This window comes from Pteropus vampyrus, unplaced genomic scaffold (assembly GCF_000151845.1).
Source record: "Pteropus vampyrus isolate Shadow unplaced genomic scaffold, Pvam_2.0 Scaffold139, whole genome shotgun sequence".
Classification (NCBI taxonomy): Eukaryota; Metazoa; Chordata; class Mammalia; order Chiroptera; family Pteropodidae; genus Pteropus; species Pteropus vampyrus.
In genome coordinates this window covers 1935969-1955657 of record NW_011888920.1, presented here as the reverse complement: position 1 = coordinate 1955657, position 19689 = coordinate 1935969, and the positions used below count along the sequence as shown (strand labels likewise).

The 19689-nt window shown below is 34.9% G+C and overlaps 1 pseudogene; it reads right to left on the bottom strand.

The window, feature by feature from the left end:
* Positions 1-19689, bottom strand: part of LOC105297475 — a 110251-nt pseudogene that overhangs the window by 13250 nt on the left and 77312 nt on the right.

The window sequence follows — 19689 nt, the reverse complement described above, 5'->3', positions numbered from 1 at the left end:
GACAACACTGAGATCCTTTTGACCATATGTTAGGATATCTCTAACCGAGCCACCATCTTTTCCTTTTCTGTGAGGAATCTTGCTGTCTCAACTTAATTAAGGCTCAGAATTACATTTTCCAAAATCCCCTTTACTGTATGCTTGTGAGATACAATAAAGTTAGTAAAATCTCGGAACATCATTGTGGTTGGATACAATGATTGACAGATACAGAGGGTCCCATCTCAGCTTATCTTCATTTTCCTTTGCTCTGCTTTCAGCTTGTCTTCCTTATTGCTAGCCCTACTGACCAATAGCGGCTTCAGGGCCACCATACAGGATACTCCACACAGAGCTATCTCAACTTACACTGAGACAATAGTTTCCTTTAGATCTTGCCACATCGTCCCTGCTACTTCTATGGATGGCTCAACATGATTGATTTCTCACGTTTACCTGCAAGCTCCAGTTTAACCATCTGCACTCATTCTTATAGCAGACTGGTTAGTAATTGCTGATCCTCCAACTCTCCCTTTTAGTCTTCTGTTTCCTATAATAAACCACTCATTCCCTTAATATTCATTATATTCTACATCTCCAAGTAAATCCTGACTGATACATTCACCTAATTTTTAGTATTTCATGATTGTATTGTGTCTGAAGTTTCCTTATTTATTTTTAATGGACTTGATTTGATTCCAAAAGATGCTTATGTCTTAGATAAAGTGATTCAATGAAGCTGAAAATGGAATATAGTAGGCAGAGTGGGAAGAAATAAAATAGACATTTTCATCCAAATAATATAATTTTTGTGGCAGCTTATAATTGAGGAAAACTGTGTAATATCTTTTTATTTTCTTCGTGGTGAATTTTACATGTATTTTAAAAGCTGTTTCAAATATTACTACTTTTAATTTTTGAAATGCTGATTTCAGTTTGCAAACAGAGGCACATTTCAGGCATTAGACAGTAATGAGCTCATCTTGATCTTAGCTAGAATATATATTTTAGTCATCATATTATTTAATCATATGTAATAGACAAAAAACCCCTAAAGTCAAATTTAGCTATATTTAATGTTAAAAAGGCAATGTACCTGACTGTCTTATGTAAACAGACTGCATTTAAAAACTGACCTCATAACAATCTCATGTTTAATAGTTGGTGATATCATGAGTCTATTTCTTAAAATAAGCAGCAGATTTTTTCTAAACGAACCATTTTGATTGCATTAGCAAGGATCGAATATTGCTATTTTTTTTTTTTTTACATGAAATGAGGTCCATTTTTACTCTCTTCAATTTACCTGTTAAGGAAATTTTAAAGCATTTCCTTTTTAGCAATTTGCTTCTAAAATCCTGTTTTTCCCTCTTGACTTATGTTTTCTGTTACTCATCTTTGATCTCAGGTTTTCATATTTGTCATTACTTGTTTCAGGGGTCTCATTATAGATCTTGAACATAAGCTCTGAATAATGGTAATATATTGTCTATAATTAGTGTGTTAAATGCTGGCTGAATAAAAGACTTGGATTTTTACTTATAATATGAAAAATTTTGTTATTTATGTTAATAATGCAGTTATAATACTTTTAATATAATCAAAAGTAAAATTTTAGTTGAATATAATAGTAAACCTAAAGAAAACTTTTCTAATGAAATGTAGAATATCATAATAAAATGGAATTGTAGACATGGAGTTTTTCAAACTGTCTCTTTCAAATAATTTCTAAAAATTTAAAAATGAAGTTCTCATCTCATAAACATGATTTTCCTTTAGCTATCTTAACTTCTTTTCCAAGTTATATAACTCAACACTACATTTTTGACATTAATTGACTATTTTAGAAGAAAATCATTCTGATTTATATAGTTTCCACCCCATTTTAATTATTTCATGTAAAGCATGACTAGAGTATATTTCAAATATAAAACGACTCAAGGGAATTTGTTATGTTTCATCTAGTTAATGCATAAAATACTGCCTTTCTGTGTTTATCAGTCTTGGAAATGTCACAATTAAATTTTGCTCTTGAATTTAAAAAAAAAAATAGAAATGTATATACATCTAAGAAATTAATGAGAATTTATTTAACAACTTACTAAGTTCTATGAGATGTTCAAATACTCAAAAGATTTTTATAAATACGTTTTCTGTGTAGTTTTGGAGGGTGGTGGTACATGACATTTTGATTTATCTGCATAAATTACAATCAATGCTTTAGCAGTAGGAATTTTATATCATGACGAAGAAGAGAGAGATAATGGTGCTTGGATTCTGAAAGCAAAACAAACTAAATATGAATCCAAGCTTTAATACTAATACCTAGATGTGCAATCTTAGGAAATTACTGAAAATTTCTGACTTTCCACTACTTCCAATATAAAATAAGGACCCCAAAAATCCCAATAAAAATTAATAAATGGTAACTGTATTGATTTGCTAGGACACCTAAAACAAAATACAAGAGACTGGATGGTTTCAACCAGGGATCCCCAACCCCCAGGCCGCAGATCAGTACTGGTCTGTGGCCTGTTAGGAACCAGGCCTCACAGCAGGAGGTGAGAGGCGGGCAAGCTAGCAAAGCTTCATCAAAGCTTCATCAGCTCCACCTCAGATCACCAGGCATTAGATTCTCATAGGATCACAGGTGTCTGGTGCCAAAAAGGTTGGGAACTCTTGGTTTAAACAATATAACTTTTATTTTCTCTCAGCTTTGGATGCTTGAAGTCCAAGATCAAGTATTCACAGTTTGTTTCTTCTGAGGCCTCTCTCCTTGGCTTGCCTCTTGCCCTGGTCTTTTCTTTGTGCATGTGCATCCCTGGGGGTTTTCTATGTGTCCAAATTCCCTCTTCTTATAAGGACATTATCATATTGAATGACGGCCTACCCCAATGACCTAACTGAAATTTAATTACCTCTTTAAATGTCCCATCTCCAGATACAGTCACGTTTTGTGGTGCTGCAGGTTAGGGCTTCAACATATGAATTTTGCTGGGGCACGATTCAACCTATAATAGTACAAAACTCATTTGTTTCTTAATCTTGATGATTATCTTAGGAATTGTCTAAACATGCAGATTTCTACTTCTGTTCAGACTTATTAAATCATAATGTTTATAATTGGGGCTTGTCTAGCTCCTGACACATGGTAAGCTTACATATGAAATTATTATTATTGTTTTTAGTAGTAGTAGCAGTCTTCATTGTAGTAGTCATAGTCGTAGATAGCAGTATTTGAATTAGCAATGATAGTAGGTATAATTTTCGAAGTTTAATTTGAAAACTAAGGGACAGATTTTGGGGGGTTACATGTATAAGGGGACAGCATCACATGGTAGTTGCAGACACAGACTCTATATTTTATTTTTACTATAACAAGTTTCCACAAACTTAGCAGCTTAAAACAATAGTTATTAATGTCTTATAGTTCTATAAATTACAAGTCCATGTAGACTTGACTGCATTCTTTGATTATGTCCCACATCATGGGACAGCCAGGCTGGGCTCCTATCTGGAGATTTGAGGAAAAAATTTGTTTTTAAATTCACAATCTATTTCTTTGTGGGTTCAGATCTAAGGTCCTTGCTCCTTTTGGCTATCATCTGGGGGTTACTTTCTGCTCTTAGAGGTCACCCTCCTCATTCCTTCTCATGTGGCCCCCTCTACCTTCGAACTAGTGACAACACATTAAGTTCTCCTCAGTCTTCTAATCTCTCTCCCTGCCACCAGCTGAGGAAAACTTTCTGTTTTTATAGAGACTCATGTGATTAGGTTAGGTCCGTCCAGATACTCTCCCCATGTTAAAGTCTGTTGTGCCATATAATACAACATAATCACAGCAGTGATAGTCATCAAATGCACAGGTTCTCAAGATTAAGGTGTAACATTTCAGGGGCAATTTTTAGAATTTCTGTCATTTACACTGAAATTTAAAGCAAGTTCATTTGGTCCAATTTTCAAATTCTTACAGAATCACTAGTTTTGTGACACTGAACTATTTGATTTTTCTCATTCTGGAATTTATTATCTATAAAATTTCATATATAATAATAACATTTATCTCACTATTAGAATAAATAGTATGATGCATGGAAAATATTTGAGATTTGTTAAATAGTAAATGTTAATAAATAGTCATAGCCATTGCTATTGTTGTTATTGCTATGATTTTTGCTAGAATATAAGCTCCTCTGAGCTTGTTCTTTATTACATTACAGGCACAATGTGAATGTAACTCAGGGTTAAATAAGACAGATCTCATAAATATTTGTTTCACCATTTAAATAAGAATTTATTATAGAAAAATTCAGAGAATATAATAAACATCTGTTATCCACTATCTAGAATTAGAAAATGTTATTATATTGTCATGTTTTCTTTAATTAATAATTTTTAATGAAATCAATGAAATAATGTGACATTACTCTTTGTGCCATCTTCTCTCTACTGCTTCAGAATCAACCACAATCATGGTTTTGATTGTACCTTCTTGACTATATTTTAATATTTTTACTGAGTATCTGCCTAAAGCCTTTTAAACATTTTTAGAAATGTTATCCTACAGTTACCCCTTGCAACTTATATTCATCAAACATTAGAGTTACAATATCTCTCCAGATTTGGAGAAATGAAGGTCTAGTAGAAAACATAAAACTTTTTTAATGACCTGAGTATCAAAAAGTATTTTTTAAACATGATATTAAAATCACAAATAAAATAAAATCTAAATCAAAAGATTTTATACAACAGAATAAAGTTTAAAAATAAGGGTCAGATTAGAAGATATTTGAAACATCTGTAGCAAACTGTGGTTTGTATACAGAATGTCCACACAAATCAATTAAAAAATAACACAATAGAAAAATGGGTGACTGTGAGCAGGATATTCTATTGGATTTTGGTGATAAAGAGTTTAAGAGTTCAGTTTGGAATTGCTGGTCTAACAGATGAGAAAACTCTGTAATTAGGTCTCTCCTGAGACCTGCTACTTTCAGACCCTCTATGGAAGCCAGTTCTCGGGGGTAAAGCCAAGTGTCCTTAATATGCATACATAGGTGGCTCTCCGAGGACGCTAGCACCAGCTCACATACCAGAGTTCAGTGAACTTTTACTTTAGTCATAATTACTAAAAGTGTATTATTAGATACATTATTTTAGAGCAACATTCTCAGAGGTTTGGGTCCAAGAAGATAAGATGGTTTCGTTTTTGTTTTCCCACACGGAAAATGAAATCAGGAGAGATCTCAGGCTTTTCAGAGATTGTAACTGGAATCAGTGTTTTAGTGCATATTGGTGATGGAGCCCTTAGGATGGTTGCAAGTAGGCAGTAAAGAGAAGAAAGAGGTCATGTTAGAAAAAGATATAGGGATGCTACAGAGAGAGGCTTTTACCATTTAGCTTAAGGAGGGCTCTCTGTAGAAAAAAAACATTTATTTGTTATCCCTTGTTTCTATTTTGAAATAATTATGGTGTTCAATATAAAACCATTCTGGTCACAAATGGTGGGTTGGCAAATCATAGTGGTGGAGATCGGATAATATAGATGGCTTAGTTTTTAAAAAGTCAAATTTTTAGGCAGAGAGAATGTCATGGCCCAATCATTTCCTGTATTTGAAGAATTAATGGGAATAATGAATATTTTGTTGTAAACTTATAAAATCGAAAAAGGCATGAAGTGACCATCTAATTTATATTTCCAACTTTAAATAGTACACAGGTCGTTATAGGAGTGGGTCTCAGGCTGCTTTCGTTCCTGTCCTAGTTTCTACTAATCAACCCACATAATCAGAGAAGACCTTTTTTTGTGTTTAATTTACCTCTTTCAAGCCCAAATCATTTGATTTCTTTCTTATTTTAGTAAAGTAGAAAAAGAACTGGCTGTGATATTATCTTTTTAGTAATTAGTTTATAGTCTTTAATATTATTGTGCACTGAGGTTTTGTTGTTTTATTAAGAAAATACATGAAATATGGAGTATTATAACAGATCCCTAAGATTTAATGCGACCAATATATATGGCCAGGCAATTAAGCCATATAGAATGCAGTGAGGCTACAGAGTGAGATACCAGGAGAGCCTCTACTCATTGTCAAGATACCTTCAATATTTCGGTAACATTTCTTATTATCAGATTTTCAAAATAACAACATCACATCTCTGTTTAAAAAGACTAAATGCTAAAACCTCATAATATACCCATCAAAAGATTATCACGTAAAGAGAAATGTTGGAAGCATTTAACTACAAATGACCTTTGAATATGATGTCAGTCCTGTCGCCTTGTGTTAGTTGTTAGAACAGAAATGAGATCCAATCTATTTTGTTAAACTAAATTTCTCAGAATGGGCTACAGGAGAATAAATTTTTCTTTTATTGAGGTGAATTCAGACTAGGCTTGTTGCATCAAGAAATCTGAGGAATATTTTATTTCTAAGGCTGAGACAATGGATGTTTATTTGCTGCTTAGATTCCTAAGAGTGAATACTAAGCTTATATTTAAAGCATCCCTAAAAAGTTTGTCACAACAAATTGGTTGTGTTTCAAATATATTGCTGGGTTTCTTTTACTAATATTTACTAATTTATGTCAAACTTGATTTTAAATGTTTTCTAATCAGCTATAGGAGAAATTTATTTCCTTACTTCCTGAGGAAAAGCAAATACCTTCCCAACATCAAACGATTTTATCTGCTCTTCTGGTAGCAAAGAAAACATCCATATAATGATGTTAGAAGAACCTTCTGCTAAAAAGAATAACCTTTTGCTAAAGGGCAATAACTTATTTTAGCTCAATTTTCATTGGAAATAAAATTTGGAAATAACTCAGCCTCTCGGTGGTTGGTTAGACATAAAAATCAAGGGAGATGAATTCTGTAGGCAACTACATACAAATTACATGCTACCAGGACTACTCAAGAACTGAGTTTCTGCCTTCTTGGAGGCAAAAAGCTAGTGGAAGTCATATCTACACATTCCAGATAATTAGCTCATGTGCCCTCTGCGTTCCAGAACTGGTGAATGATGAGAAGTCCTATTATGATAAAACACAACATTGTGGGGATATAAAATAAAGCAGTTGGTGAAGGGGCATAAGCAAATTCCTTCATACCCCCCGTAAAAGTTATGACATCTAGTCTCTGAATATGTTTGGGCTGTGTCGACAGTTTCCCACTCTGGAGCTGAGAACTTGAGCAATCAGAGATGTTTAAATGCAGAGACTTTTCAATTTACTTCTAGTTAAACATCTCTCAGAAGGATTTGGACTATATATGCTTCAGCACTGATGAGTTTGATTCAGCAGAGAGGCTGTACTAGGACCTGAGGTTTATTGCCAGACCACACTAGGGATGCCTATATCCATTAAAAAGAGAGTGACAGAATGCCACTTAAAAATTACAGTTCCAGGAACTTTACATAGTTTTTATATCTATATTCCAATCAACCTTTGCCATAAATCTATGATGTAGGGATTATTCTTCCAAATTCACAGAAGACAAATCAGAGATAGATAAAGTAACTTTTCAACTTTCCATAGCTAGTGAGTGGCAATATATAAGTTTGAACTCAGGTTGTGAGATTCCAAATTTTAAAGCTCTATATTTTCTATAAATTCAAATTGCCATGAAAGTTCAGAAGAAGGATAGGAATCAAAGTCTTCGTGGTCAGGGATACATTATCAGAGGAGGCAATATCTACATTAAGACATGATAAACCATAGCAGTTAAGGAAACAGAGAGAATGAAAGAGGAGAAAACAATTTACATGATAAATTGCAGAGGTGAGCAAAACCATTGGGACTTATCAGAATTGGAAGCATTTCATTGTAACTAGATGGCACTAGAAAGCTAAGCAGTAGCAGGATCACGCTTTCATGATTCATATTAAAAGGAAGGTAATTTGTTGTAAGAACAGACTTATTAATAGATATTAGGTTGGCAATATTAGAACCATTGCCCAACCATCATGCCCAAAGTAGGAAAAAACTAGCAGCCCTATAAAAGAGTTTGGTATTGTGAAAGTTCAAGGAACAGGAAGGAATGTGAGAGACAGGTATGTATCAGTGATAGTGGCAAAGGCCAGATGGGTTTTATATCAATGACTACAGCAGTCAACATTGGTTCAGACCAAAGTGTTGGCCTTTCCAGATACCAACACAGAGATAGAAGGAAAACATCTGGAAGCAAGTGAAGAAGATGACCCTTGGCAGATATCCCATTCCTGGGCTTGGCTAGGAGGCAATAGTACATAGAGACAATAGCCCCAGGCTGTAGAAGGAATTGATGTGTCCTGAGTGAGGTCAGCATACATTCAGGTTTACTGAACACAGACATGAACTAACTCTGACTGATCCTTTAGGAAAAACGCCCCCTCAAGAACTAAATTAATGTGCTTTAATATATTCTTCAGATACATACGAAGGTATCCTTCACATTGTTTTTCTCACGGCTTTATAAAAAATATTATACACCTAGAGAAGAGGGATAAAGGTCTTTCAGAGATTTACACATGACATTTTTCATCACTCTTGGCTTAACTCTTTTAGAATGATTTAACCACAGATCTGAGAGGGGTTCTTAGGGAGGTTAGCACAGCTAGTGGATAGAGCAGACTTCAAATCAGGAATTGATTAAGGTGAGAAGAGTGAGTGACCTCACCTGGATTTTCACAGCTGTATTCCAAAAGTTGTGTTACAAATAGCACCATTAATTACTTGACCTTTAAATAATGTGAGAATCGGGTATAGTTTATGAGTCATTGATTTGTAGAAATAATCAAGTTTCCTTTGTGAAAGCTCACACAACTGTTACCTCTTTTCCGTTTCTCTCCTAACAACTGCAATTTAGACTCTCATTACTTAATCTCTGATTTATATTGACAACCTTCAAACTAGTTCTTCTCACCTTCAGTTTCCCTCAGAAATTTTCTCAACAGAGATTTATCTTCTGATCCAAATTGCATCTACCACTGTATAGAATCTGTATTTAATTATTTATCATGATGTACAAGATAAATTTCAAACACTTCAGCATGACATAAACATGTCTAGACTATGACCTCTACCTATTTCTTGAAATGTATCTCCTATCACTCTTCCAAGGGAAAACTCTGCTTTAGCAAATTGTTCATGTATTGTTTCTCCACGTGTATAATAGAGCAGAGGTCAGTGACCCCTGTAACCATTACTGCCATAGCCTCCTTGAGAGTTGTGCCCTCTTGTGAACAGCATCCAAAAGTTATTGGCCCATTGCTTTGCCATGGTTTGCACCATTTTTGAGGCAGTATATTGTATGCTTAAGAGAAAGAACACACAGTGGGTGCAAATTCTGCTTTTTTCTCTGCCTAGCAATGTGAACTTGACCAACTTTTACAAGTTCTTTGACCACTTTTTTCAAATGGAATATAAGAATTATCATGATATTCACTTCACTCTATTGTCATGAGACTTAAATCATTTTAATATGTAAAGAGCTTGATACATAGTAAGTGAACCATAAATGTTAGTTATTATTATCATTACATATATTAGAACAAGTCTGAAGTCTTGCATGCTTCCAAAAGTGCCAGAGATCTGAGGGACAATTTCTGTGTAGGTTGAAGTAGTACAGTTTTGTTTAAAGATGAAGTCAGCCTCAAAATTCTTTTGAGAATTGAACGAATTGAGCCTGGCACTTTGAGAGGCATTATGGAGGGTCCACAGGAAAAAGAGATTGATTCTATGTAGTTTTTTTTAACAGGTTTGGTTATCTTTCAGGAGATTATGAGGCATAAATGTCCACCCTCCTTCCTCAAGCCACACACAATACTTTTAAGGTCATAGTGTAACGGAAAGACCCTTGGGCTCATCTTTGGTGACATCCAGACCTCTCGGTACTTTATTTATGTGAATCAGAAAGAGCTAAAGGGGGACTTCAATTATGGTCTGATACTTATTCAAAGATTTTATTTTACCTATATCTCATAATGTTTAAGATACTGATTAAACTTATGACAGTTCATTCCCCCAGGTATTTTTTCTACCTTCTGTGTATAGGAGCTTGCTCTTTCTGTCTCTCTATTACTCTATAAAGAAAAACATTTGTATTCAGTAGAACACCATAGACTGTCTTAGAACTTCATACACATGACTACTTTTTAAGGACAAAGATATGGTGGGAAAGTGTACATTTAAGCTACTATAATTTGCTTCAATTGTTTACAAGATTTTTATAAAGAAATAACTGGATGGTTGTAAAAAATTTTCAATAAAATCACATTTCATTTTTATGCAATGTTATTTTCTATAGAAAGGAAGACCAGTGCTGCTCTTATTTCATTTAAAAGGAGAGGTCCAGAGCAAAGGACTTCACAGCACTGCTTGGAGTTCTCTCATCCATTGATCAAATATCAAAATTTTTGACGTGGTCTCAGTTTCTAGAAGTAGAGCTTTACCAAAAAGAACATACATACATAAGGCTGTGTTGAAAAACAAAAGCTCTACCACTAGCATTTTCTTCTCCTCCAACTTGCTACTGGATCATGACAAGCCTGTCCTCACTATAAAAGGTATGAGATTCAAAATTTGGGTGCAATCCTAGGGAAGAATGACCTTTCAATGCAGTTTTATTACTGGCTCTAACTATTTCCAGTTTATGCAAAAGGAGTTCTCCAAATAGTTTATCCCAGTTCATTAGAGACCTTCTTGGTGAGTAAAACCAATAGGTTAGCATGAGAAGCTACAGCCCCCATCAACTGTGGCTGGTCTCCATGTCCTGATTTATTACTTCTCTCTTCCACCATCAATTGTACCCAGTGGATGGATATTACTATATTTAGGAAATGGGTGAAACGTAGAAGATAGAAGCTAGAAATCAGTCTCTTGCTCCTGTCAAATACTATATTATTAACCTCATTCCATCCATAATATCTTACTTAGAGTTTATGTGAGTTTATTCCAGATAATCTCTTCTAATTAACAATTCCAGTGTCACTATTTAGGAAAAAAAAAAGAAAAGAAAAAAAAATCTTTTGAAGGTTATCTAACAGTCTCTAAGTCCTTAGTAAAGCCTCTTGAGTCAAATGAGTCAAAGTGCACAAAATTGACCCTTCACTGTTTTTATAACTGTCAGTCTTAGAGTTCCTCACTTAACAGGTCACTCTAAGTGACTTTTGCTTCACTTTTCTTGGAAGCTTTTATCACATAGATGCTGGTGCTATCAGCTGGGTTATTATGGGGATAACACATTGAAGTTGTAATGATTTCAAATTTCCATTTTCAAAAGAAATACATTGTCAAGTATGTGTTAGCCGTTTTCTCTCACAAGTAACTTTTCAATCTAAAAACTCTTTTACTTTAACTTAATATTCTCCCTCTAGCCCCCACACAAATCTGGAGGCAATATTTCACAACTATTATAAATGAAGGGAGAGTGTGCCTTTTATCTTATATTAAAAACCCAAACAGAGGTTGTCAGTCTGAGATGAATTAAGTTGTGATAGGCTTTAGTGGGCTTCATTGGCTTGAAATATTTTGGCTATTATAGAGAAAAGCTTATTTTCCAAATGTTGCAATTAGCAAATGTCTGCGAACAGTAAAAGACTTCACGATTCAATGCAAAGTGAAGCTGGCCAAGTAGCAACATTAAAGAGACATTCATGTGATCCATTGTGCACTGTGGACTCATCATTCTGTTGCAGTTCTGCTTTCTGCTTAGCTAGACACTGCATCCTACATTCTCGACTTCTGAGTCCCTCTGCTTATATTTCTGATTCTTGCATCTTTCCAGACCCTCCTCCCACCAATCCTTTTCAATTCGGTAAACTCCACTCACAAATAGCACATTACATTCTGCTGAGTGCTAGAGAGAACATAAATAAATTATGAAACTGCTTTTGAAATGTACATAGTGTTCTAGGGGAGGCAAGAATTAACCAAGTGAATCAATTAGAAAAATATTAAATGTAATACAATCGAGAGGCAAGATTCATTGACTATAAATAAAATGATCAAAGAATAAAGTCCATGTCATTGCTGGCTGCAATTTTCAAAAGTTTTTTCAAAGTTACTGATCCCAGCAATATAAAGAGGAGAAAGCCTATCTGAGTCTTTGGTGTATCACAAACTTTACATTACCTCCTGTATCAAGGTCAATCTTATATCAAAAAATAAAATAAAATACTTGAATTGGGATGAGGGAAGCACCTAGCAAAGATATAGACACAATAATGAACCCGAGTGTGCAGAGGAGGTATATTTGAAGGCATTAGTGCCTTCAAATGGCAGAAAATAAAATCAGGTGAATTTTCACAGAAATGTTTTTTGCAGACCACCAGTCTTGAAACATGTCATATTGTATATCCCTCCTAAAAATTCACTTACACTTTAGCATATTACAGGGCTGAAGCTTTAAGTAAACTAGTCTGTTAGCTTTTGTTCCAACCATTATTTCTCAAATTTATTTTACCAAAGATCATAGTAATCATTATTATATAGTTTTTTTAGAAGACCCACATTAGGAAATGTAGAACTATATATGCTAAGTACAATACAAGGGACTAAATGACAGTGTAGAGTTAGTTTAACCGGCAAAGATATTGAGTAGGAGATTTCAGTAATACAGTTTGGATATTAAAAAAGCTCTTCTGTGAGATGAACTAGAGGGAACAAAAATCTTGAAAATTGGAAGACCACTAATGGAATAATTGCAAGAATCTTTTTTTTGGGGGGGGTAAACAATTGGATTAGAAGGCGGCTTTGAAAATAGAAGAGAGAAACACAAGATGTGGGCAAAATAAATGGTATCAAAACAATAAAAATAGCGAAAGCATAATCACTGAAAAGAAAGAAGCCATTTAAAAATGAAACTAACTCACCGGGAGCACTGTCCTTGTACACGCAATGAAAACTAGGTTAGAATAAATGTGATGAGACACAGATGGAAAACACACTCAGGCAGTAAGGATACAATGACTCCAAATAATGAGCCAGGTTTTATTGTTGTTTTGTTTCCCTGTATTAATCCCAACAATCAGTCTTATTATTTTGCAGGTATATACAGTATACTCCCCAAAGGGTAAGGTGATTAATATTACCTTATAATTTTAAGGGAAAAAAAATCCTCTACAAATGTGGTTTTACATTATTCCACTATAGCAGAATTACTTGAGGTTCATTTTAAAAATACATTCATGGTCAGGGACCCAAGAATATGTATTTTAATTGTTGGTTAATCTACTATTGTTGATTTTTAAGCACAATAAAGTCGAGAACAAATGCAGGATCATCAAAGCTAACATAAATGAAATGTAGTTACTTCTGCGGCAGTTGGAAGAATGTGCCTGGCCGACCTCCAACAGCAGGGGGAGTCTGTGAGCAAAGGTCCCACAGCTGCTGAGCTTGGAAATTGGTCCTGCATTGATTTTGAGACCATTCCTCCGTGGGCTGCTCCCGGCCAATGACCACCGCTGCCGGGACACTAAGGCCAACCCACCTAGGGAGAAGCAGGGCTTTGCCTTGAGGATCCCTCAGTGGTTTTGCCAAACCTTTCTTGCAAGATCTGGCAATCTAGCTGGCTTCCATTCATTTTCTTCTCTCTTTCTCCTTCACTCAGGTCCACTTGCATCACAGTCTGATGGCTCTCCAAGTCTTCTTGTTCGTTTTCTTCAATAGATCTTTCCCCTAAGAGAGTCCTTGACTATTTAATTTCTCTTGGTGTCTCATTCTTGGAAGACCTAAAGCAATGCCCTTCTTTGCAGTTTGAATAAACTACTATGAACATGGTTTCCCTATTTGCTAATGACACTTGGTATATGTTTTAGTAATATAAACTGTTAGATGGTTTTAGGCTCATTGATGTAGAATACACGGTATAATTTTCTAATAATAGTAAAAACATTTTATTGCTTGCTTTTGATGAGCCAGACAGTATGCTAAGCACTTTACAACCATTATTATAATTAGTGGTGTGCTGGTAAATGGCCTAAAAAAAAAAAAAAAAAAAGGCAGTTTTTAAAATAACATGTGCCAATTTTTGTGGTGTAAATACTCTAGCGTGGCTAATTTCAAACTATTAACAGGATTAACAACCATGTGGTATAATTTTTGAATATTTAACATTTGGCTCTTAAAAATTGGTAGGAGCCTATTTGAGCACACGAAATTAGTCTACAACCCTCTTCATAATTTTTAAGATAGGTTTTAAATCCAAGCTCTATTGTTGAAGACACTCAATGATTAGAGAAGTTAGGCAATTTGCCCGAAACATAGGTTTGAGATTTGTACCCGGGTCTGAAACACTGTTAATGTAGCCACTATCTGGGTTTACCTGGAGATCTTTTGATTGCAAATCATAGCTAGTTTAAGCCAAACGAAAGAGGAGGGGGGCTTAGTGAAAACACTCAGGTATGTCTCATTGAGCACAAGATCAGTTTAGCTAAGCCTCAAAAAGTTATTGAGATTGGGACTTCGAAAGCTACCTTAGTTCTCCTCACTGCTTCCCAAGTCCCTTCTGTTCTTGCCTGACTTCTCTCTATGAGTAAATCAGCATGCACTACTCGTTACTTCACATGACAGGTATAAAGAGGTTTCCAAGCTTGTGAGATCATGTTTTTCACATAAAATCACCCAGAGAGACTGGTTTTCTCTCCATTTTAAACTCAGAATCCCTAGGAAGGAATACTGACTGGGCCAGCATGAGCCATGGGTCCACCATGGTCCAACTGACTGTATTCTGTTTTTGAATGGAAGAAAGGAAAAAGGAAAGATTGTTGAGTCCCTCTAATATACTCTTCATCTCAGATAATATGTTCTAAATTTCTAACTGGTTCCCTTTTATAATTTCCATTTCCATTTTTATGTTTTTATCTCTTTGTTAAACTTCTCACTGAATTCATCTACACTTCCCATAAGTTCATTGAGCATCTTTATAACCAGTGTTTTGAACTGGTTATAAAGATCCGTAGATTTCTTGACTCCATTATTCCTGAATTTCTGTTCTGTTCTCTCTTATGGTTTCTGCTTCTTTGTTTTCCCATTTTGGCTGCCTTTCCATGTCTGTTTCTATGTACTAAGCAAAGATCCTAAGTCTCCCAGTCTTATTAGTGTGTCTTTATGTAGTAGGTGTCCAGTGGCACAGCCCTGAGAAGGATTCAGCTGCAGGCCAAGTCTAGCCCCAACCTGTTCCCCTCTAAGGCCACCTATTAAGATTCAGCAAGCAATCCATAGATGCTGTGCTTATAGTTGCCGCACCAGTCCACTTCAGAAACCGAGGCCAGCTGCCAACAGTGTGGGTCTTGGAATTGGCTCAGCAAGGAGCACTGGACTCAACTGAGGATACCACTGGATGTGGTTTGGGTAGGGCTGCAGTTGGGAGAGGTAGAGTTTCAGGGAATCCTCCGGGCAGAGCGACCTCTGTTATACAGTTTGATGACATCTCAGCTGATGGCAATGCTAAGTCCACATACTGGGAGTGGGGAGGGCTCAAAAGAGGAACAATGGATACTGCTGGCACTTCCGCCCAGGAGAAAGCCTTGCCTCTGGACCTTGCTCAGTGTGCCCCTGTAAGTCCCTGGTGCTCCGCTAGCAGCCGACCCAGAGCTGGTGCTCAAAGCGAGCAGGTCCATCGCTATGAAAGACATGGCACCTTTAAGAGGCATATGCAGCAACTGGTTGCCACTGCTGCAGTCTCCGTCCCATTCAGCTGTTTGGGACTGTACAGCCTCACGTCTTCATCCACTCCTATCTTCAACTGTTGCAGGGTAATTTCTTATTTCTCTTCATAGTTGTTCATCTAGAGTTCAGGCAACTCTGCTTGTTGTTTTCCCCGTGTTTCCATCACAACTGTGATGTGGTCACAAGAGAGAATGAACGAAGTCTCTGTCATCTGCACCATTTTTTTCCCTGAGCCTTGAGTTCTTTCTTAACTGGAGTTTTTCATGTCTCTCTATATGCCTGGTCTCCTTAGCCAGCCTTCATGTATTTAATCCCAGGTAAAAGAAACTGTCTTTTCCATAGAGGAGGGAATATTTTAGTGTGTATTTAAATAGAGAATAAGAAAACCTTAAAACAAAGATGTAATGTGATTTCTGCACAAGAAGGATGTATATAAACAAAAACCTAAGCTGATGAGCTTCTTAAGTTTTAATGTAACGAACACCATCATTTAACAAAATGTCTCAGGATTTTCAAGAATCAGAGAAAGTTGCTTATGGAGTTCAAAGGCAAAAAGCAATCTTGTAAAATAACTTTTCTTCTTCAGAATATTTCTGACTAAAGATTAGGGACTAGCTTTACCAGATATTTAAATAAATAATAAAGCTATAATAATAAAAGCAGCATGTACCAGCCTGGAATAGATTATCACCAATGTATCAGAATCGACTGCCCAGAAATAGATCCAGAATCATACAAATATTAAGCATATGATAAAATTGGCACTTAAAATCTGTGAGGAAACACAGGTTATTTAATAAGTCATTTTGTGACATTTCAGAAGATAACTAATGATGAATGCCTATTCCTCTGTCCTAAAATCAAAATAAATTCCAGAAGAAAAAAATACTGAAATTAAAAAAAATTAGGCCAAAAAAAGAATAATTTACATTTTTTGGATAATTTTGCAAAATGCTTTTTTTAAACAGGAAACAAACCCCAGAAGATATAAAGCTTAGAAATGTGGCTTATTTAAAGTTTTTTTTTTCAAACAAATATCTATCTGACAAGAAATCAACAGTAAAACAAAGAGGTAGAGAGAAAGAGGGTTATATTTCTTTTGAGGCCTACTTTGGCTGACGATCGTTCCTACATACGATGCTATGGCAAGTGCATACAGTTTGCCCTGATCAAGGGGAGAGGTCTGACAAATGAACTGAGCGTGCAACCTGGAGTAAGGGCAATCTTACCATTGTCTGCATTTGTAGGGTTTCCCACTGGCCCTTTGTCCTCAGGGCTCCCTCTCTTAAGTATTTTATTTTTGCTATAAACTTGATATTTTAGGTAAGTTTCTTTTCTAGAACTCTCTCATAGCCTTCTCTGTACCCTTCATAGCATATGTTTTAAATGTTAGCTTATTCTTTTTATCTCAATATCTTAGCAATTTATAGAACTGATCTGTTAAAGAATTCTTAAACAAATAAAGTTCCAGTGGAGAGGAGAATCGACAATTTGTTGCCAAAAGGCCGATTTGGGCGATCTCTCTTATCTTCAGTCTCTTATACAAATGTTATATAATAATAGTATGTAAAAACCTAATTAGTTTTATGAGTATTAAATACTATTATACATGTTAGACATTTAGCATGTGTTTAGCATATAAGAAACTCTTAGTAAATGCTAACTATTGTTTTTTTATGTTTCATTATCAACATCTTTCAATCAAAATTACTCAATCACCAAAAATATATTAATACAGAGTATTTATATCTGTGATAGCCATTTTTTTCCCTGAGCCTTGAGTTCTTTCTTAACTGGAGTTTTTCATGTCTCTCTATATGCCTGGTCTCCTTAGCCAGCCTTCATGTATTTAATCCCAGGTAAAAGAAACTGTCTTTTCCATAGAGGAGGGAATATTTTAGTGTGTATTTAAATAGAGAATAAGAAAACCTTAAAACAAAGATGTAATGTGATTTCTGCACAAGAAGGATGTATATAAACAAAAACCTAAGCTGATGAGCTTCTTAAGTTTTAATGTAACGAACACCATCATTTAACAAAATGTCTCAGGATTTTCAAGAATCAGAGAAAGTTGCTTATGGAGTTCAAAGGCAAAAAGCAATCTTGTAAAATAACTTTTCTTCTTCAGAATATTTCTGACTAAAGATTAGGGACTAGCTTTACCAGATATTTAAATAAATAATAAAGCTATAATAATAAAAGCAGCATGTACCAGCCTGGAATAGATTATCACCAATGTATCAGAATCGACTGCCCAGAAATAGATCCAGAATCATACAAATATTAAGCATATGATAAAATTGGCACTTAAAATCTGTGAGGAAACACAGGTTATTTAATAAGTCATTTTGTGACATTTCAGAAGATAGCTAATGATGAATGCCTATTCCTCTGTCCTAAAATCAAAATAAATTCCAGAAGAAAAAAATACTGAAATTAAAAAAAATTAGGCCAAAAAAAGAATAATTTACATTTTTTGGATAATTTTGCAAAATGCTTTTTTTAAACAGGAAACAAACCCCAGAAGATATAAAGCTTAGAAATGTGGCTTATTTAAAGTTTTTTTTTTCAAACAAATATCTATCTGACAAGAAATCAACAATAAAACAAAGAGGTAGAGAGAGAGAGGGTTATATTTCTTTTGAGGTCTACTTTGGCTGACGATCGTTCCTACATACGATGCTATGGCAAGTGCATACAGTTTGCCCTGATCAAGGGGAGAGGTCTGACAAATGAACTGAGCTTGCAACCTGGAATAAGGACAATCTTACCATTGTCTGCATTTGTAGGGTTTCCCACTGGCCCTTTGTCCTCAGGGCTCCCTCTCTTAAGTATTTTATTTTTGCTATAAACTTGATATTTTAGGTAAGTTTCTTTTCTAGAACTCTCTCATAGCCTTCCCTGTACCCTTCATAGCATATGTTTTAAATGTTAGCTTATTCTTTTTATCTCAATATCTTAGCAATTTATAGAACTGATCTGTTAAAGAATTCTTAAACAAATAAAGTTCCAGTGGAGAGGAGAATCGACAATTTGTTGCCAAAAGGCCGATTTGGGCGATCACTCTTATCTTCAGTCTCTTATACAAATGTTATATAATAATAGTATGTAAAAACCTAATTAGTTTTATGAGTATTAAATACTATTATACATGTTAGACATTTAGCATGTGTTTAGCATATAAGAAACTCTTAGTAAATGCTAACTATTGTTTTTTTATGTTTCATTATCAACATCTTTCAATCAAAATTACTCAATCACCAAAAATATATTAATACAGAGTATTTATATCTGTGATAGGGTTCTATGGTGAGACCCACTATATAGAAAAATACTTTTCAAATTCTTTACCCATTACACAATTGGGTAGTGATGATCTTTTGTTTTACTTCTCAGAGGAGAGTTTTAATTTAATCATCGATATTTTTATCAGGTTAAAATGTATTGCCTTTTCTTGGAAGAATATGAAAACAATAGCACTTCTGAATTGACGATTAACATCTCAATATATGACAGACCATTGTAATTTATCTTAAAAATGCACTAATGCCTTTTTGTCTTGACATCATTAAATTGTTTTATTTAATCAAAAATGGTTTGATTTATAATCCTCAAGGTTGAATAATCATTAACTTGCTATGGCTGTTGACTGATTTCTACATGCATGATTTCCCATTTCAATGTGCACCATTGTATAGATGACTGGAGATAACTTCTGTCATATACAAATTCAAGTTTGCTGGTTTGGTTTTAGAAAAGGAGTTTAAAGCACATGTATTGTGCTTTAAACTCTTCCCAGACTCTTCATTTTTCTCATGTGGCTCTTGTCATGCACTTCTTTACTTTCTCAATCCTCGTGAATCGGCTCAATCACTTTTTTAATATTCTTAAAACAGTGGTACTTAAGGAATTCCATGACAATATGGCCAAATTTCTTATATTTCCTCCCAAAAGAATTGTTGGAATCTTGAAAGATTTCTCAAGTTGAGTGTCATAAACTTTTACTGTTACCTGTATTGAGTTTAATTCTTAGATAGCTTGGAGAGTCCTGAGCAAAAATGG